This window comes from Echiichthys vipera (assembly GCF_963691815.1).
Source record: "Echiichthys vipera genome assembly, chromosome: 20".
NCBI classification, from domain to species: Eukaryota; Metazoa; Chordata; class Actinopteri; order Perciformes; family Trachinidae; genus Echiichthys; species Echiichthys vipera.
Genome location: NC_139845.1, coordinates 20562487 through 20584444, shown reverse-complemented (window position 1 = coordinate 20584444; position 21958 = coordinate 20562487). Strand labels below are relative to the sequence as shown.

Below are 21958 nucleotides of genomic sequence, written 5' to 3'. Positions count from 1 at the left end.
AGGATGATAGAGGGGATATGAAGTCAGGGAAGTAATGTGCTTGACGTTGCAATTCTGTAACATCTTTGCTCTGATAGACATGACTGTACCTACTGTACATATCTGTCTATTGCTGTCTATGCAGCCTTTGAAACAGTTGTACATCATTTGGCGCACTCACACTGTCCGTCCGTACCGTGCCCTGTGCTTTAGGGTACTTGCCCCACCCCCTCTCCCCCGCGGCCCAGGCCCATTTGTAGTCACACTACCTGGGCCTCGGCGAATGCTTCTTGCTGCCTATACGTCATCACGCCGTAACACGTCACACGTCACACGTCACACGTCACACGTCACACGCATTGATTGACGTCATCACGATGCGTCGCTTTGTTTACAAATCTTTCCATAGTCCTCAGAGTTTTTGTGCGTCTTGTCTGACTGTTTTTGAATCTTTTCATCCGACCAAATCTGCAGTAAACACTCAACTGTAGGCCTCATGCTCGTGCTCGTACACATGCGCACGCTTGTGCCCGTACACAGACTCGGTACTAGGCACAGTACGGATGGACAGTGTGAGTGCGCCCTAAAATCTAGAAAATAACCTTAGTTTAGCTTAGTTTAGGCTTAGAGATCGCACATCTTAATCAAAAGCCCACATTGCATAATAATAGGCCGTGGATCACCATGGACCTGAAATCCCTTCTTAACAAGAAGAAGAGGGTGTTCAGGTCTGGAGACAGGGAAGAACTGAGGTGAGTGCAGCATGAACTCAGGGATATGCTAAGGACCTGTAGAGACGCCTACAGGAGGAAGCTGGAGGCCAAACTCCAGCAACACAATGTGAGGGATGTGTGGACTGGTATGAAGCAGATCACTGGGTGTAAGGTGAGCGGCAGACAGTCATCAGGCAGCCTGGAGAGGGCAAACGAGCTGAACAGATTCTTCAATAGGTTCAGCTCACAGCCTTCTGTCGTCTCCATGACACCTCCAGACCCCCACACACCCTCACTGCCCCAAATGCTTCCTCCCCTCCCCCCACAATCCCCTGCTGTGAGCTCTCCTGTGCAGCACCTCTACTCTTCCTCCACCTCTTCCTCCTCCACCTCTTCCACCTCCACCTCCTCCTCCTCTGCCTCCTCCTCCTCCACCTCTTCGTCCTCCACTGAAGACACCGGCAGCCTCTCCCGCATGACTGTGACTGCAGGCCAGGTTAGGAGACAGCTGGAGAGACTGGACAGAATCACCTGCGGCTGAACATCAGCAAGACCAGAGAAATGGTGATAGATTTCAGGAAGAAGAGGAACACGGCTTTCCAACATCTGTGCATTCTGGGAAAGGAGGTGGAGGCGGTGGAGGACTACAAGTACCTGGGACTGGACTGGAGATCTAACACTGAGGCTGTTTACAAGAAGGGGATGAGCAGACTTTACTTCCTGAGGAAGCTGAGATCCTTCAACGTGTGCAGCAAGATGTTGGTGATCTTTGATCAGTCTGTGGTGGCCAGTGTACTTTTCTTTGCTGTGGTTTGTTGGGGAAGCAGCATTGGAGCCAGCGACACCAACAGACTCAACAAACTGATCAGGAAGGCTGGCTCTGTGATTGGCTGCAAACAGGACACTCTGGAGGCTGTGGTGGAGAGGAGGACACTGAAAAAACTGTTGTCCATCATGGATAATCCTCTCCACCCTCTCCAACTCACACTGGTCAGACAGCGGAGCACCTTCTCCAGAAGGCTGCTTCAGCTTCGCTGTCGTAGCAACAGATACAGGAAATCTTTCCTGCCACAATCCATCACTTTTTATAATAACTCTCTCACCTCTGCCTGACAGAGAACTCTGTGCTGTATATATGTATTGGATTCTATTTATGTTTTTATTTGCTGACCCACTACTGCTGTTACAAAATAATTTCCCAGTCTGGGATCATTAAAGTCATTCTATTCTATTCTATGTATTATACAAACACAAAACAGTATTTCATTCCACGGAGTGACGGAGTGACAGAGTGAGAGTGTGACAATATGACAGAGTGAGAGTGTGACAATATGACAGAGTGACAGAGTGACAGTGTGACAGAATGACAGAGTGATAGTCTGACAGTGTGACAGAGTGACAGTGAGACAGTGTGACAGAGTGACAGAGTGACAGTGTGACAGAATGACAGAGTGACAGTGTGACAGAGTGATAGTCTGACAGTGTGACAGAGTGACAGTGAGACAGTGTGACAGAGTGACAGAGTGACAGTGTGACAGAATGACAGAGTGACAGTGTGACAGTGTGACAGAGTGACAGTGTGACAGTGTGACAGAGTGACAGTGAGACAGTGTGACAGAGTGACAGAGTGACAGAGTGACAGTGTGACAGAGTGACAGTGTGACAGTGTGACAGAATGACAGTGAGACAGTGTGAGAGAGTGACAGTGAGACAGTGTGACAGAGTGACAGAGTGACAGTGTGACAGTGTGACAGAATGACAGTGAGACAGTGTGACAGAGTGACAGTGTGACAGTGTGACAGAGTGACAGAGTGACAGTGTGACAGAATGACAGTGGGACAGTGTGACAGAGTGACAGAGTGACAGTGTGACAGAATGACAGTGAGACAGTGTGACAGAGTGACAGAGTGACAGTGTGACAGAGTGACAGAGTGACAGTGTGACAGAGTGACAGAGTGACAGTGTGACAGAATGACAGTGAGACAGTGTGAGAGAGTGACAGAGTGACAGTGAGCCACCATGCACAATACCAGGACCCAGAATTTATAGCAGCTAAATTGAATTCAGCCATCCTTCCTTTTATTATTTACACTTTTCCTACTATGACATGTCCAAATATCTTCTGTGTAAAAGGCCTAGAGACAGGTCTGTACTTTGCAGCCACACTGTATCTTAGAACCAGGAAAATAAACTGAATGGGGCTTTCAGGGGGCTTATCCCAGCACTCTACATGCGGTGAACCAGACTAGATGAAAAGGTACCTAGCAGATCAGCAACCTCAGTCTAGGCCAGGGGTAGGCAATTCCGGTCCTGTAGAGCCACTGTCCTGCATGTTTTAGGTTTCTCTCTGCTCTAACACACCTGATTCTAATGATGTGCTTGTTATCAAGCAGCTAATGCTTGTCACAGTTTGATTATTATTAGTCTCAGGTGTGTTAGGGTAGGGAGAAACCTAAAACATGCAGGACAGTGGCCCTCCAGGACCGCAAATGCCTACCCCTGGCCTTGGTGGTTACACTGCACCTTAACTCTGGTTGCCACGTGCCATAAAAAGGAAACAGAAGAAGAAGCAACACCAGTGCACCTGTCAGTCTGATAACACACATGGCAGAGAGTGATAGGTGGATGGCAAGGCAGGGAGACTGATATTCTGATGTCCCTGGAGCACAAAGGGTGTCAGTGACATCATTGGCCTTGTGAGAGGTTAAATACCTGGATCTCCACACCAGTTAGTTGGACCAGTCCCAGTCTGGTCAGATGCGTACATGAACTGATGAAGCCTCTTGGATGAGAGGGGAAATGTCTTCCTAGACAAACAACCAGTCCAGTTGTTTTTGACTGAAATTGCTTTGAGGATGCTCAAACAATGTTTCACTTTTACAAAATGATACTTGAAGTTTGATTCATAATGAAAAAGATTTACGGCACAATGAAATCATTTCATAATCATTTAAACTAGCCGGAGTGCTAAACCAGAAGCATCCAGCTCGGCCGAGAAAGACTCTAGTGTGTCTGCTCTATGGGACCAACAATGAGAAAGCAATAGCGATCATCTGGGTATTTTTAGATGCGGAAATTGAACTTTTTTGGCTTCATGCTGTGTCTGCAGGGCAAATATCATGTTCACAAGGCCAGATTTCTTCAGTTTCTTCTTAACAAAAACTTGTTTTATGTTGAACTTCACACATTCTATGGTTCTGTATGTAAAGTATTTAAAAACAAAAAAGCTTAAAAAACGTCTCATCTCTTGAGGATCCTTATAGACAATGAATTAAGCTGATATGCATTATTATTTTTTCTTTTTCTTTTAAGCTGTTACTGTAAGCTGTGTGTATATTTGTAAAATGTACGAGTTCATTTCTGCTTGTTTGTGTGTGTGTGTGTGTTTGTGTGTGTGTGTGTATGTGTGTGTAACCTGTTTATTGTTTATTCATTTATTTATTTTCAATACATGCAACACCAATCCACATAAGTTAGGACGTTGTGTAAAAAGTAAATAAAATAGAACGCAATGATTTGCAAATCCTTTTCAACCTGTCTTCAATTGAATACACTACAGAGACAAGATGTTTAATGTTCAAACTGATCAACTGTTTTAAAAAAAAAATCCACTCATTTTGAATTTGATGCCTGCAACACGTTCCAAAAAAGCTGGGACAGGGACGTGTTTACCACTGTGTTACATCACCTTTCCTTTTAACAACACTCAATGAGAGTTTGGGAACTGAGGACACTAATTGTTGAAGCTTTGTCGGTGGAATTCTTTCCCATTCTTTCTTAAGGTACGACTTCAGTTGCTCAACAGTCCGGGTTCTCTGTTGTTGTATTTTGCGCTTCATAAAGCGCTGGGGGACAGGTCTGGACTGCAGCAGGCCAGTCCAGCGACTACACTCTTTTACTATGAAGCCACGCTGTTGTAACATGTGCAGAATGTGTCCTGGCATTGTCTCGCTGAAATAAGCAGGGTTGTCCCTTCAAAAGTCGTACCTTGGATGGAAGCAGATGTTGCTCCAAAAATGAACCTTTCAGCATTAATGGAGCCTTCACAGATGTGGAAGTTACCCATGAGGCCATGGGCACTAACACACCCCATACCAACACAGATGCTGGTTTTTGAACTTTTCACTCATAACAATCTGAACGGTCCTCTTCCTTTTTGGCCTGGAGGACACGATGTCAGTGATTTCCAAAACAAATGTAAATGTGGACTCGTCAGACCACAGCACACTTTTCCACTTTGCATCAGTCCATCTCAGAGGAGCTCAGACCCAGAGAAGCAGCAGTGTTTCTGGGTGTTGTTGATATATGGCTTTCTCTTTGCATGGTAGAGTTGTAGAGGTAGATGAACTGTGTTGACTGACAGGGGTTTTCTGAAGTGTTCCTGAGCCCATGTGGTCATATCCTTTACAGGATGATGTTGGTTTTTTAATCCTTTAAGCCTGCAGTATATTTGTCCAGGTCATCGTTACCCTCAAAGCAATTTCAGTCAAAAGCAACTGGACTTGGTTATTTGTCTAGGAAGACGTTTCACCTCTCATCCAAGAGGCTTCATCAGTTCATGCATCTGACCAGGCTGGGACTGGACCAGGACTTGGTTTTAAATGCAGAGTTGTCTGAGGGGTCAAAGGTCACAGTCATTCAATGTTGTTTTCAGCCTTGCTGCTGACGTGTAGAGATTTCTCCAGATTGTCTGAATCTTTTGATGATATTATGGACTGGAGATGATGAAATCCCTAAATTCTTGGATTTGTACGTTGATAAAACAATGTTCCTAAACTGTAAGAACGATTTGCTCACGCAGTTGTTCACAAAGTGGTGAACCTCGTCCCATCCTTGCTTGTGAATGACTGAGCCTTTCAGGGATACTCCTGTTATACCAAATCATGACCCTCACCTGTTTCCAATGAACCTGTTCACCTGTGGAATTGGATATTGGTGGAAAACTATTTGCAAATCATTGTATTCTCTTTTTATTTACATTTTACACAATGTCCCAACTTCATCTGAATGGGGGTTGTACCTTCTGTTCTGTTATTTCTTGTATTATAATATTACTGTGTTGGTAATGAAGAAAAACAACAACAACAACAAAAAAGAATGGGGCCCCTCCTTCAACGCTGTATCCATTTTTCTTCCCTGATTCAAGTCCTGGATAGAACTACGGTAGATGGCATTTAAGATAAAGATCATGTGGAAATATATTCAAGGATGCCATAAAACATCTGATATCTGAGTATTAACAACAGTTATCACTCCATTGTACACAGTTATCTCCTCTGACAGGAGGGAGGGAAGTTCACTCACACATACAGGATAGTTTAGATTAGACGGATGGAAAAGTTGAAGGAGAGACGTTTAGCAGAACCATAAATGTTCAAAAGCTACGATATGAAAGCCAGATTTTTACAAAGAAAAATAGTATCCATGCAGAATCAATAGAATCCATCAAAATAAATATTTGGGATTCTGAAATGTTTCCCTAAAAACACAACTATTTGTGTACACTAAACACTCAGCAACTGAGGCTCAACACATGAAAGGCTTGTTTTATGACAAAGACTTTTAACCCATCACAGTCAATAAATCGCAGCCACCACCAGTGGAGATTGTGTACACAGATAACAGATGCAATCAAAGATGAATGACAAGGAACCGATAATGAAGATAAACAGCAGGTTTTGACATGAAGTAACAATTACGCTCTGACTGAACAGATCTACTGTCACATGAAGATGCAGAAAAAGTGTAAACATTGAGCAGTTAAAATATCACTTACTGATGCAGACAGGTCACGCAACTCATGATTGGGAATCCGAGTGTCTTTAAAGCTGCTGTGCTAATCTTTCCCCCTCCTCTAGTCTTTATATCTTTGCCGACTCACTAAAAGCAAAAGTGTTTGCCACCAAAATCCACCAAAGCCCCACAGACTGCTGTGGTGTACACTTTAAGTGTGTTTCCTTGGGGTTAGTGTGCTACAGAGAAAGCTGTGTATATGAGCATGTTTGTTTCTGTGACTAATGACACCATCCGTGTAGTGTCCTCGTACAGTGGCTGCAGCAATCATGTTTGGGGACAGAGTAAACATTGTTCTGCCAGTAGTGGAACAATGTTCATGCCTAGACCTTCAAAGCTTTCCACCCAGGAATGAATACCAACAAGGGGTACAAAGTTTACAGGTTTACGCAGGTCGAGGAGAAAAAAAATCCATAATAACAGAAAGAACAAACATAACAGATAAGAATAGTTTCAAACTGAGCTAAAAAGGATGTTAAAGTTTTCCTCCTACAATGTAACCTCAAACCCATTTTGTTTCAGATGGCGGTCCAAAACGTCAGGTTGGATTAGGCTACAGAGATATGTGTCTAAAATAATCTCAATGCCGTTATAAAACAGTTACTTCTACAATGACGCACCACAACAAGGAAATACATTGTAAAGTAAATGTGTAATCAGCAAGACAGCCAAGTACACAGGCACATTGCAGTCATAAAAGAAAAGAAAAATTGACCCCCTATCTCATAACCAGAAATTCTTATAGTTATGAGATCTTTTCTTGTAATTACAAAATTAAATTAAAGTAAACCAGACTAGCGGCTGTGGCGCAGTGAAAGAGTGGGTCATCCTAAGTTTGAGAGATCGGTGTTTCGATCACCCAGCGCGAAGTGTTCTTGGGCAAGACACTAAACTCCCCGTGCTGCGCATGGGTGCGTAAGTGTGGTGTGAATGGTTAGATTGGATTAGATCAGGGGTGTCAAAGTGATCCAGTAAAGGTTCGTTGTGGCTGCAGGTTTTCATTCCAACCAAGCAAGAACACACCTGACTTGAGTCATGCAATCACTTGAATTGTCTTCACACAGTTGATTTGTTGGATCAGGTGTGTTTTTGCTTGGTTGGAATGAAAACCTGCAGCCACAACGAACCTTTACTGGATTAGATGGTGTGTAGATGTCCACTGCCATCAGTGTGAATGTCTGTGTGAATGGGTGAACGTGACAAGTAGTGTGACAGCCATTGAGTAGTCAGAAAAGTAGAAAGGCGCTATATAAGTCCAAGTCCACTAGCTAGGCTCACTAAGCTAAGCTAAGCTAAACTATGATGTTTAATGTTTTGAAATATGTTGTTTTGAAAGCAAAAGTGAGTGAGCTCTTTACTCTTTCTATTATGGCACCAGCCATATAATGTTTTTCTCCTTGCTATCAGAGAATCATTCATTGCTGAAGCATGAAGATAACCCAAACCATACGATAACAGCCGTGTGTTTCCGTCTCTCTCCTCAGGGTCAGCTGTGTTTTCAGACGTCCGGTGGCCCAATCAGGGAGGAAACAAAGTGTTTGTGCCTCCAACCACAGTCGCATGGTGAGCAGTCCTCAACTAGAGATGGTCTAATGCTCCATGTTTATTCTTTTGTTCCTGTCCAACTCGCACTCACACTCAAACAAGTGTCGTACGGTTGCTAAAGGAAATCAACACGGAGCTTCTGCCAGGAGATGTAGGCTGGTTTAACAGAGACGGATGGATCTTAAAAATAACTTCAATTTAGTTTCATTGTTGCAGGAAAAACTGGAGGGCGGCACAGTTGTGTGGTGGTTAGCACTGTCGCCTCACAGCAAAAGGGTTCCTGGGTTGTCTGTCTCTGTTTGACTCTATGTGCCCTGTGAGAGACTGGCGTCCTGTCCAGGGTGGACCCCGCCTCACGCCCGAAGTCAGCTGGGATCGGCTTCGGCCCCCCCGCGACCCCGACAGGGATAAGAGGTTGAAGATGAGTGAGTGAGAAAAAACTGGGCCGATTAAAGGTGTGACCTCTGCTGGTCTCACAAAATAGTGTATGATTAACACGCCGGCTTGTTAGGACATGTAACTCCCTCTTGACCAAGACGAACACTTCCGTGATGCAGCTATAAACTTTGAACATTCCAGGATAGAAAATTCCTTTCTGAATTCTTCAAGGTTGATTAGATCATAAAAGGCTCTCCGACACTGTTTTTACAATGTGTGATTCATACTGATACAGAAACATTTTATAGACTTTTATAGGCTACTATCTGGTGGCAGGAGTCAATGTAACTGAAGCATAAATCCGATCATGAAACAGATGCTGCCTGCGTTGTGACAGTGTTAGATCAGTTGTTTGTGTAATGGGGCGTTCAGGTGCATTCAGGAAGTCGTTGTTTAAACTTGAGTGTGTTCTTGATCTTGAAGGCATAGTGTGAAAACAAAGAGGACGCTAAAAAGAAGATGTGTTGTATTTTATTGCTCAGAGTGTTTCAACAACATGAAATAGCAGTAGTATTTACCTGACTTGTTATCAGGTAACGAGTAACTTTTCTAAACAACAGTTACATCCCAATACCATATTACAAATGACGTATGAGTAAAAAAATGGATATGCAATATGTGAATTAATAAAAAGTTTCTTATTGTGAAGCATTTATGTTCATCCGCCACCTTTCTGCATACGATGAAGCAGTGAACTCAGCAAATCGTGTACCAAAATTCTCGCTTGAATGCAGCATAACAGAGCAACAAGAGCAGTCTATAATTAGAAACTAGATTTGCAGACTTTGGAGGCTTACCTCGTCTTTTTCTTTTTTTTAATTCCCCCAAATAACACAAATAAACTTTTCTAAATTCTTTGATATACGATACATTTTACGAAGAAGAGTCATATGTTTTGCTCTGTGTGTGTGTGCGTGTGTGTGTGTGTGTGTGTGTGTGTGTGTGTGTTCTCTCTTCTTCTCAACCTTGACCTGAAAATCGTCTTCTTCACGTTCTCTGGATGAGTTAATGTTCTGGGATTTCTTCATCCTCTCTGTCGTGTGAATTCATGTGGGGCCCGGGGGAACACCAAATTTCTCTTTTGGGGTCAGGAAGTGGTGCAATAAAGTGTAAATATAGTCAGTCATAGATGCATGTTGCAGCAATTTCCACAGCGCCATTGCAAAAAAATGCCTGACAGTTCCACATAACCAATGACTTTTAATAAATGTCATTTCAAAGAAGCATAAAGGCACCTACAATAGTTTTGTCTATGTTGTGGCTGTTACTACACACATGAAAATGCCTAGCGTTTCTACTTTGTGCAATCATTGTCCTCCATTGTTAATGAAACAAGCAGCAGCTGCAGCCTCCAATGTAACAGTGAGGAGCACTAGAGCAGACAGCAACAACCGAAGCCTTGAAGTCATCTCTGATTTGACACGTCCACACTTATCTGTCCTGTATCTCCCCCTTGAGGACTTTATCATCTCTGCAGGGTCAAACAGTAACACATGTCAAGTATGTACAACTGAGGTCTTGTTTGCATTTTTATGCTTACATTGAGCTTGTTTTGGTTCTAATTCTACTATAGTAGAAAAAAGCCCAGTCGGCGTTTCTGCACCATCATTGCAGACTGTAATGGCACTGTAGCGCTTTCTACCTATATATAGGGAAGTCCTGATGGCTTGTTCAAAGGCACGGTTTCTGAATATGGCTGTGTGCATTTCTCTAGATTGGGTTTTTTGGTACTTTCACAATATAGGAGCTGGACCTGCTGCATGAAAAAAAAGACAAGGTACCTCTAACCTAAACCAAAAATGAATCGCAGGTCTGATCCGAATCCTAAACCTACAGTTAAGAGTGTGAATGCAAGTGTTTATGTACTGTATGTATGGGTAAGTATTCAATTTGGGCCTGGGCTATTTCTCAGACAACCTTGTTATTTCTGGCAGCGCATGTTTGACCATGTCTGCTGTATTACTTATCAGTGATGACAATGCAATCAGGTCAATAAAAAAAAAAAAAATAAAAGTCAGGACAAGGAGCAGGAAATTCTCTCATCCGTACAATGCCGGCGCCATACCGAGGCTTTAGTCAGGGATGTACGATATAACTGCAGAAACATGGAGAGATGAATGCTTATCAAAGAGACAATACACACCATGCTGCCCGGTCTGAGACACAGTGAGTATAAGACAGAGCTTAAAGTAGCACCACTGTGACTGAAGTTATTTGTCCATCATCAATATTCATAAACACCTTCTACAGGGTTAAAAACCCCAAACCCTCCATCTGGAGAGAGCAGGAAGTGGTCATCAGGCTGAAGGCCAAAAGACGCAGGGAAAACCCATCCTGATCACGGGCGGATTATGAGACAATGGGCCCCTGGGCACAGACAGGCCCCACCACCCTCAATTCAATTAAATTCAATTCAATATGCCTTTTTTTTGGCATGAGTAGAACAGTCAAAATACATGGGGAACGGATGTGCGGCACACGTAGGCAGGGTTTTACCTGCTTCATACAGTAGACTCTACACCGAGCGTTAATGCAGTTGGTTCTGCAGGTTTGGAAGCTTTGCTGCTCACACTGCCCTCTGGTACAATGAGGTATAGATGAATCATTTTAAACAGATTGTACTTGTTTTTTCACAGATCTATGTCTGTGTATGTTGGAGGGCCGCATAGCTGCGTGCAGAGAGAGAAAATTAGATGAGCTGTGTAAAAATAGAGACTTTTTGGTGATTTTGTGTCTCATAATTGTTGTGTCTGACTTTGTAGACATTTTGCATCTCTTTGTAACAGTTTGTGTCTTTTTGTAGCCGTATTGCATCTTTTGTAGTCTTTTTGAGTTTCTTTGTAGTCTTTTTACACCTCTTTGTAATAGTTTTGCAACTTTTTGTAGTAGTTTTGCGTCAGTTTGTGTGTCTTTGTAGTTGTTTTGTGTGCCTCTGTAGTTGTTTTGTGTGTCTTTATAATCATGTTGCATCTTTTTCTAGTTTGTGTGTGTCTTTATAGTCCATGTGTGTCTTTGTAGTCATTTTGTGACTCTTTGTAGTTGTCTTGTGTCTGTCTTTTTATGTCAGTTTTGTGTCTTTGTAGGCATTTTGCATCTATTTGTAGCCATTTTGCGTGTATTTGTTGTCAGTTTGTGTCTCTGTGGTTGCATGCATCTCTTTGTCTTTGTAGTTGTTTTGTGTGTGGAACCAGTGAAAGGAGACAAAGATGTGTCAACTTGACTGTGATATGATGATGGTCTGGTCTGAAATAAAAATATTGACGATGTACTCCATAAGCATTCACAAAAACACTATTATTCATCCGTCCATCATCTTCAATTTTGTCCCTATCAGGGTCGTGGGGGGCTGGAGACAATCCCAGCTGACACTGGGTGTGAGGCGGGTACACCCTGGACAGGACGCCAGTCTATCACAGGGATTATTAAATTACCATTGTTAACATATACTAAACTTACCAGTAGCAATATCTGCTGTGGTGTCACCTACACCTAAACTAGGGGGTCCAGTAGGGTCACGCCCAGCTGCTGTGGGGCAGTTAGGATATAGTCAGAACATGCATGAAATGCAGAGTAGATGAAGCAAGATCAATAATGCGAGGCTATAAGTAACAGTCAGTGTACATGTTACACAAAAAACTGTTCAAAGAGAAGGCAGTGGTAAAATGTTCACTTACAGTGTTTCGTCTCTGATTGTGTCAGTATCATGAGATGGTGCTCCTCCACCGCCACCACCACATTGTGTTAAACGTAAATAAAAACAGAACACAAGGATTTGCAAATCCTTTTAAACCTATATATATATATTCAATTGTATACACTACAGAGACAAGATGTTTAATGTTCAAAAACTAATAAACTTTATTGTTTTTTTGCAAATATTTATTTATTTTGAATTTGATGCCTGCAACGCGTTCCAAAAAAAGCTGGGACAGGGGCAACAAAAGACTGGGAAAGTTGAGGAATGCTAAAAAAACACCTGTTTGGAACATTCCACAGGTGAACAGGTTAATTGGAAACAGGTCAGTGTCATGATTGGGTATAAAAGGAGCATCCTCGAAAGGATTGCAATTTAGCGATTTCATCATCTCCGGTCAATAATATCGTCAAACAATTCAGAGAATCTGGAGAAATCTCTGCACGTCAGCAGCAAGGCTGAAAACAACATTGAATGACTGTGACCTTCGACCCCTCAGACAACTCTGCATTAAAAACAACATCATCCTGTAAAGGTTATTACCACGTGGGCTCTGGAACACTTCAGAAAACCACTGTCAGTCAACACAGTTCATCTACATCTACAACTCTACCATGCAAAGAGAAAGCCATTTATCAACAACACCCAGAAACACTGCTGCTTCTGTGGGTCTGAGCTCCTCTGAGATGGACTGATGCAAAGTGGAAAAGTGTGCTGTGGTCTGACGAGTCCACATTTACATTTGTTTTAGAAATCACTGACATCGTGTCCTCCAGGCCAAAAAGGAAGAGGACCGTTCAGATTGTTATCAGTGAAAAGTTCAAAAACCAGAATCTGTGATGTAGGGGGGTGTGTTAGTGCCCTTGGCCTCATGGGTAACTTGCACATCTATGAAGGCTCCATTAATGCTGAAAGGTGCATACAGGTTTTGGAGCAACATCTGCTGCCATCCAAGCATCGTTTTTGTCAGGAACGTCCCTGCTTATTTCAGCGAGACAATGCCAGGACACATTCTGCATGTGTTACAACAGCGTGGCTTCATAGTAAAAGAGTGTGGGTGTTGGACTGGCCTGCTGCAGTCCAGACCTGTCCCCCAGCGCTTTATGAAGAGCAAAATACAACAACAGAGACCCCGGACTGTTGAGCAACTGAAGTCGTACCTTAAGAAAGAATGGGAAAGAATTCCACCTACAAAGCTTCAACAATTAGTGTCCTCAGTTCCCAAACTCTCATTGAGTGTTGTTAAAAGGAAAGGTGATGTAACACAGTGGTAAACATGCCCCTGTCCCAGCTTTTTTGGGACGTTCAAAATGAGTGAAAATTTGCAAAAAAATCTGATCAGTTTAAACATTAAACATCTTGTCTTTAGCTTGATATGGAATTATTTAATCTTCTAAACTGTCGTTAACAAGGCTACACAATGAAGATTATGTTAACAGACTCTGCTGCAGTTTACACCAGCTAGCTAGCACCCACAAGTGTCTGCAACTTTTTCAAAGTTTTATTTAAAAACAGAAGTGTTTTGTCGCTACATCTATTATATTTCTATCATTTTGTAAATATTACATTACTTCACATTACCTTTTGATTGTTGTTTCTTTCCTTCATCCATCTTCCTTTTCCGTTGTCCGACCGGTAACTTAGCTTATATTCATTTAGACATTTTCATCTGCAAACGCGCAAACTGTTCACTTACTGAGGGAGAGAGGAGCTGGGCCCCGGCCACAGGCTCTGACTCACTACATATCGTCATTGGTTGCTAGTTTTGGATCTAACAAACATGATGATCACTTACACATCCATGGGTGATCCTTGCTTGTCACCCCATTAGCAACAACACATACCAATTCATTGTAGAGAAGTATGGTTGCCAGGTCAGACGATCAGTCACTTCAACAAACTGCATGACTCAGGGAGCCCCTGGTGGCTGCGGGGCCCATAAATGGACTTGAACTTCTATAACGCCTTTCTAGTCTTCTGTTAACTGAAGGCGCTTTCACAGTGTTTGTCACATTCACCCATTCACACAGACATTCACACGGATGGCAGTGGACAACTACATACCATCTAATCTAATGTAACCATTCACACCACATTTACACATCCATGCCAAGCACGGGGAGCAATTCGGGGTTCAGTGTCTTGCCCAAGGACACTTCGACATGTGGATCGGGGGAGGTGGGGATCGAACTACCAAACTCTCGAATGGAGGATGATCCACTCTACCACTGAGCCACAGTCGGTTTGGTTTAAAAGCCTTTATTTGTTGTATTTGACGGTAAAAAGTGTTACCTTCATTGTATTATTTGGCATTGCTGACATTCTGGGTTGTCATATCTTAATGGATTGTATAGGAAAGGCAAAAATATCTATTAATTCATTCATATTCATTCATTCATTCACTCATATTCCCTAAGAGTCCACTTCTGTGGCAGACATGAAGCTACATGCTAACGGCAGACAAAACTGAAATATTGGTTGCTTGTGTTTCGGATCATACTCTTGCTGAACGTTGCGGTCTTCTGTCTGTTCTGCAGTCGTACAGAGATGGAGAACAGAGCAGTGGAGCAGAGACACGGAAACGCTGACCAATCAGAGCAGACTTGGCTTTTCGTGATAAACACGACCTACATCAACAGAAAGCATTTGACTTTTCAGTTTTTCCCACGTCCCATCCGCAAACATGTCAGAGGCAGGATTTGTGACCTTTACTGCAGCCGGCCACCAAGATGCTTTGGAATCACTTTTGGGGAACTGTCCATCTTTATTTTAAAACAATCATTCATTTTTTAACACATGTAAAGTCCTCAATAACACTTGACATCATGTATACCAAATATAAAGTGTAAATTGATTTGTGATTTCCCCCCAAATGACATCAATAAAGTGTGTGGTTTAGTCGTGAAAAAAACAAAAAACAAAATGCAGGAATGATAAATCCAACGCACCTTTCCTCAGGTGAAATTGGAATAGGCTAATTAACAACAAGACCAAGATGCTGTGTTCATGGACTGCGTGGGCGTCTTCAGACACACCTTCTACTTTACTTGATGTGCAGAAGTGCAGTATGGAGGTGAAGGTGTTTATAGATCAGGTGTGGTGATTATCAAATACTTTCTCAGCCAGTCACACTCCTGCTCTCATATGAAACAGCTGAGCCAAGGACAGTTAAATGGGATAACAGTGTGATTTACCATCAGGTAGTTACTTTAATAATGATAAAAATAAAAAAATAAATGGATTTGGTAAACGGGCCAGGTATCATGCACAAGGTCCCATAGTTTAGTAATTAATGTTAATGTTTTACTGCAAGAATCAAGGACGAAACATGAGATGCTACTTTACTGAGGACTGTATTAAGTTGGAAAAGAGTCTCTGATTAGTGCTGTTAACTGGACATTTCCTCCAGATTATTGACTGATAACCGAGCAGTGGCTGAACTGAACTAAACTGAACTGAAGAAAGAGGTGAAAAGTTACTAAGGGCGCACTCACACTGTCCATCCGCACCGTGCCCAAATAGGTTTCATGACTAAAGTCTAGTTTGTTTGACCAGTGTTAGTGCAACCGTACCACGCCTAGCTGCAGCACACTTGCCGATCACGGACGGTTAGGGAGAGGTGGGCTTTTGTAAAGCACGTTTGCACATGTACGAGCATGAGTGTGCGCCCGTGTACGAGCACGAGGCCTACGGTGGTTCTGACGTCATTTTATGTGCGCCTGTTCGGACATAGAAAAAAGAAGGACGGACCATGCGCAGACATTTAAAACAATGGCGGCGAAAGGTTCACGTTGGTGTGATGCGGAGGTGGAGTGTTTACTGCAGATTTCAGTCGACAAGACGCACAAAAACTCTGAGGTCTACGGAAAGATTTGTAAACAAAGCGACGCATCGGGATGACGTCATCAATGCGTGTGACGTGTTACAGCGTGATGACGTATAGGCAGCAAGAAGCATTTGCGCGAGGCCCAAGTAGTGTGAGTACAAACGGACCTGGCCAGCGGGGAGAGAGGGAGAGGGGGACAAGTTCCCTGAAGCACAGGGCACGGTACGGATGGACAGTGTGAGTGCGCCCTAAAACCACTTAATGTCAACTTTTTCTACTCTACTCGCCTTTTTTCGCTTTACAGGTCCAGATCAATACAAAATATCATCAAATAAATTAAATTAATAATTGATAAATCATCATTTATCATTATGGATAAAGAATATTAAGTAGACACAAAATAATTCAAATGAATTTGCCTGACGTTTGCTGACATAAAGTTTTGAATGAATGCTTTCATTGTTGTGACTCTTACATTCCATTCTGAGGAAACGGATATTTCTCACCAGACATTGTTTCACAGTTTCACTCCCTCTATCATTGTGTCTGTAACCCAACCTTTAACTATCCTCCCTTTGGCTGTTTTCTCTGTCTCATCCGTCTGTTCTCACGTCACAGGGAAAAAAGTAACTACAATTAAGTAAATATGCACTGGAGTACAAGTTCAATATTTTCAGGCGGTTTTCAGCACAGTTGTTTCCTGTTTTATTGTATTTCCGGGTCAAAAACCACTGCCACGAAGTGGGGAGGGGCAGTTAGGACTTAGGGAACATGTACAGACGTTTGACCTGACCATACTCCGGGCACCCTGAATACTCGGATTACTGAAAGAGTTATCTAAGTCTGTTAACGCGGGTATGAGAACTGGAAATGGCGTTTGAGAAACCGGAGTATTGGCTTAAGCCGAATATAATCGATTTCTAATCTGCATGTAAACGCACCGAATGTTGAGCTGCGTATGTTTTGGGCAAAACACACATACAAGTTCTGTGAGGAGGCCGCCAACATTCCTCAGCAAGCGCCATCCGCAGAAGCTGAGTGAAGCTTCAGTGCCCTCAGGGGGCTAAAGACGTGGCTTCAGTCCACGTTAGGACAGGGTCGACTGATCCATGCAGCTTTATGTCTAAACTTGACCTCGTGGATCATACAAAGATCTCTGGAGTACAATGCTTTCAGAGACGCGCAAAAAGGGTCTTATGGATATGGTCATGGGAGCAAGGGATTGAACCACCGATCTTTTGAATGGAAGATGACCCACTCTACTACTGAGCCACATGTAAAGTTCAAATACAGTTACTCCAGTAACTGCCTAACAATACTTTTCAACAGTACTTTGCGATCTCACAGTGTTATATTGAACTACTTTCATCATTGTAATTCATTTTATATTCAAACATTTCAACAGCATATATTGTGGTTACCATATTTGCACGAGTGATACAGATCTGAGAGGAACACACTGACACAACAATCTACTTTCAAAAGCAAAGTATGAGACCTGTAATAGCAGCTTAATCTCTTATGTGAAAAATAAAGATGTGATTTTGACTGGCATGTCTTTTATGTAGATTTAAACTTTTGAGCCAATGGCTTTAACGAGGTCTCATTCTGTAAAAAAAAAAAATCCCGAAATGTTGTGTTTTGAACATGCAGAAAGTTTTGAACAACACAGGAGAATAATTAATAATAAAAATTTATAATAATAACAATAATAATTTCCTTTACATAAACAAAGTAATATTTGCACTATACATTGATACAGTGATGCAAAAATTGTTGCATAAAAATTTACCAGAATGCGGAAAATGAAGTGTTTGGGTGCGGCCAGCCACCCCGGTTATAATATGTGTGGCCCCCAATGTTGAAACAAATCCTAAGCCCTTGAGTAGAAGTACAACACAAGTACCTCTAAAGTACACACATGTGCATTAGAATTAGGCAACATTTTGATTTAACAATGTCTATGAAATGAAAGTTTAAACAATCATCATATCTTACCTTAGCACAGATTCAGAACCCAGTGATGAGATGTTCAGGTGATCCTTTATCTTGGCGGTATGCAGCACTTGTCTCTTGTTCTTATTTATATACTGTATGCAATGTAACACGGATGTGACCTGGATGATTCAAATTATGTTTAAGGTGTGGTCAGATGGCTGGGTTTTCAGCATTTATGGCTTACTATAAATAATAAATGGAACGATTCAGACGTGGAGCAGTGCAACCGGTTCTAATTGTGAGAAGGAAGGTTTATCACTTTTGGCTGCAGTACTGCAATGCTAACTGTGGTCTAATGACTTATTAGACCTGGGTGGGCCTAGACACACTGGGGCGCGGCTGGGCTGAGTAAAGCAGGTGGATCGGCCCATTGTTTTTTTTTTTTGTTTTTTTTTGACACTCAGCTTAAACAGAAGCCCTGAAAGGCAAGGTGATTTTTTTTGGGGGGCATTGTTGGCCAAAACCAAAGTTGTCTCCGTATCTCTCTGGTACATAGGGCGGAAGTTCCACCTCCTGCGGTCATGGTTCGTTTACATTTAGTCTTGAAAGTAGGTGTAACAAAGGTTATCACTCTGTTTAGAAACAGATCCAAAAGAGATCATTGGTATGTTAAAGTGGCTTTGTAGTACATGCCTCAGGCCTGTTTATACAGCCATGGATCAGAAACAAAACTTTATTTACTCCTTCGACCTTGACAAAGGCAGCACAAACAGATCCACTTTCACAATAAAAGTCTGCCACATAGTTAAAGTAGAATTTCTGGGCAAAATCATCCCATGGACTTTTTCGGCACTTACATACATCAAATAAGCCATCGAGACAGTTTTTTTCGTGTGACAACTATTGACAGAGAAATCCAGTAGGGTCGCTAACAGTCGGACGTTGCTAACAGTGATTAGCTCGGGGCAGTACGGTGAAGGCATTAAAACATCTTTTTTAACCACTAATACTGCTCAAAATAACACCAAACCTCTGCAGCAGCACGAGAAGAGTCCCTACACAGAAAACAAAGCGCCAATGGGCTCCTTCCTTTTGGATTGACTTTGGTAATCCACTTGAATGGACTTTACTATGAGAGGAGCTGGTACAGGGGCCAGGAAACAGGGGCCTAGGAAAATCTTTCAAAACACTCTTTTAATAAATTCTGGGTTCACTAACTATGTTGTTGGTGCTTTGTTTTCTGTGTCTGGACTCTTCTCATGCTGCTGCAGAGGTTTGGTGTTATTTTCAGCAGTATTAGTGGTTAAAAAAGATGTTTAAATGCCCAGAGTGAGCGACTCTCCTGGATTTCTCCGTTAATGGTTTATACACGAAAAAAACTGTCTCGATGGCTTATTTGATGTATGTAAGTGCCAAAAAAGACCATGGGAAGATTTTTCCGCCGGAATTACACTTTAACTGTTTACCGAAGGGAAATCAAGTTCACCCTGAGCATTTCACTGAAAGGGAACAGTGTTCGATTTTCCTACTTCGGCTTCCCGACTATTGATGGAAACACAGGGGGAGACACTATTTTGTCCCCTGGCCGAAGTCTATAGTCTCTCCGTCACTCCAATCAGCAGCCGAGGAAACAACACACTGCACTCTTCCACTGGTCTGGAGGAGTTGATGCATTTATTTGTGCTCAAACTTTAGCGCTCCTCTGCTGTGATTGCTCTCTCTCTGTCATCTCCAGTAAAGGCTCATTCATGCTTCCATTTCATGCGTAAATAGAGATGTACGTTAACAACTGCCTTCATGTTTAAATGTGTCCTTTACGTTGGAATGGACGATGAGCAAAACATCCTCTAGAGGGGGCGTTCAGATTCAAAAGTAACTCCAATAAAGTTTAAAAAATAAACTTTATGACAACAAACATAGTGACGATGGAGAAGATAACGATCCTGCGTCTGCTGAGAAGGAGGCAAAATGTCGGGCAGCGTTGTAGATGGTGGTGAACTGTGAGACACTAAAGACATCCCAGAGTGTGGACGGAGAATTCCAGACATTGGTTTTACAGATGAGAGAAACTGACGAAGAAAGTAGCTTTCAGTATTTCAGGATGTCCGTCGCTCGCTCCTGCTATTCACAGCACTCTGTGTGTGCAGTGCCTGACACTGCCTCCGCGGTTTAGTCTGTATCGGTACACATCCGCAACAGGTCCCCAGGACAGGGGCTATCATCGTATGCCACCATGGGCTTAGCATCCAAGCGTGGTACTGCAGCACTCACCTGTTTGTGTGGCGGTCCTGGGCCCAGAAGCACATTCGCCCATTTACTCCCACACATGCGGGGAAGAGGAGATCACCTCGGAAAAATACCGATCAAAAGGCTCATATTATCTTCAGACCCTCTGCTAAAAAAATGTGTGTGGGAATATTATTTTAGACCTGACCAAATCAAGTTATGGGCAGGAGGAGGAGGGTGCGCGGCTAAAAAGAGCCGTAGTGAAACACATTCAGCGGTTTAGGTCCCGTCTCCGAAGAGTCCGGTTCAAGGCTCCGGCAGTGACACAACTCTGCCCAAACTTTTGTGCATTATGAACGATGCTTTTTCAGTTGTTCTTGTTGTTTTTTGTGTTGTTTCGTGCTTGGTGCTTGGGCATGGACTCATGGACTAAAATAACGGCGGCATTAAGGGAACCCGCGCCACTGAGCAGCTTTCCAACAATGAATGGGCGCCATTTTCCCGCCAGCTGTTCATTCTTATCAACAGATGAATTAGAATGACAAACAAAACTAGTTTTAGAGCTGAACACTGTTGTGCACCATCTATGTCACAACACTCCCGTGACTATTGGAGCAGGGTTCTTGTTGTGAAGGGGACATGGCTTTAATACATACAGGTGTGCTCATTGCATATCATGGCCAGGTGAGAAGTGATGGGGAGGGAAACAAGCAAACTGGGGAGAATAAAGTCACACTTGGTGCTGTAATCCATGTTTCTTAGTCGTTTGTCGTGATAGCCGGTCCGACTAAACGTTCATGTGAGTGCATATCACTGCCTTGTGCGTTTGTATCAGATGCTGAGGACTGTGCTGAGGGCCGGAGCAAATCGTGGCCATTGGAGTCAATGCTTGTGATCCCACCAGGCACGCTCAGCACCCACACCCGTTTGTAATTCTGCATTGGTGTCAGTACTTGAGAACGACACGATGAGAGCTCTGTGGAGACAATCCCGCCCCAATACTGCGGGTAAAGCCCATTTTAAACTACAACAATGCATTCTTTAAGATCATCACGTTTGTGGTGTTTCTGTCCTTTTGAGAACAACAACTTTTCATGTTTTCCATGAGACTTTAACCAAATAAGTAGGAGAGTTTTCTCATCCCATAAAGGTTTATTTTATCCTTCAGTTTATCACTAACATTCAAAATGTACTCATCTGGAGATACATGGTTTTCACTGAACCGGAAGGATGAAAACTGGAACATGAAAAGAGCTGTCAGACGACTAAAAGGAACAATATTTAACTCTGAGATGTAGTGGAGTAGAAGTATAAAGTTAGATTAAATGAAAGACTGCCGCCCTGAGTAAAAGTCCTTATATTTCACTGCAAATGTGCACATTCTTTATCACACAGACATACAGATACAATATATGAAAAAGACAAAAAGTGGCTCAGTGTTGCAGTGGGTTGTCCTCCATTCCAGAGATCGATGGTTTGATCCCCCAGTCCACATGCCGAAGTGTCCTTGGGCATGACACTGAACCCCGAATTGCTACACATCTGAACGTCCCCATAAATGTAAAGAGTATCACTGCATGTAACAAACTACGTAACTGGAATGTTACTGGGTGAGTTTGTAGAAATGGTTTCATATATTTCAGTTGAGCAGGTTGTCCTAGTGATCACTCTGCTCTTTCATCTTGTTTTGCTGTCATAAATCTTTCCTCCTCCACACATTTATTACAGCCTGAAAAATGATCCTCAGATGACACTCCTTCATGACGAGCTTGCTTTTTCATACGGAGGTGTTAATTATACCCTGAA

The 21958-nt window shown here is 42.6% G+C and overlaps 1 protein-coding gene across 1 annotated transcript in view; it reads right to left on the bottom strand.

Moving 5' to 3' along the window:
- LOC310963007 (chloride anion exchanger-like) overlaps positions 1-18087 on the bottom strand; it is a 35086-nt gene extending 16999 nt beyond the window's left edge. Inside the window, exon 1 of the mRNA XM_083935637.1 lies at positions 17987-18087. The gene's annotated coding sequence lies outside the window, so the exon portion shown is untranslated. The remainder of the gene's footprint in view (positions 1-17986) is intronic.
- Between the last annotated feature and the right edge of the window lie 3871 nt (positions 18088-21958).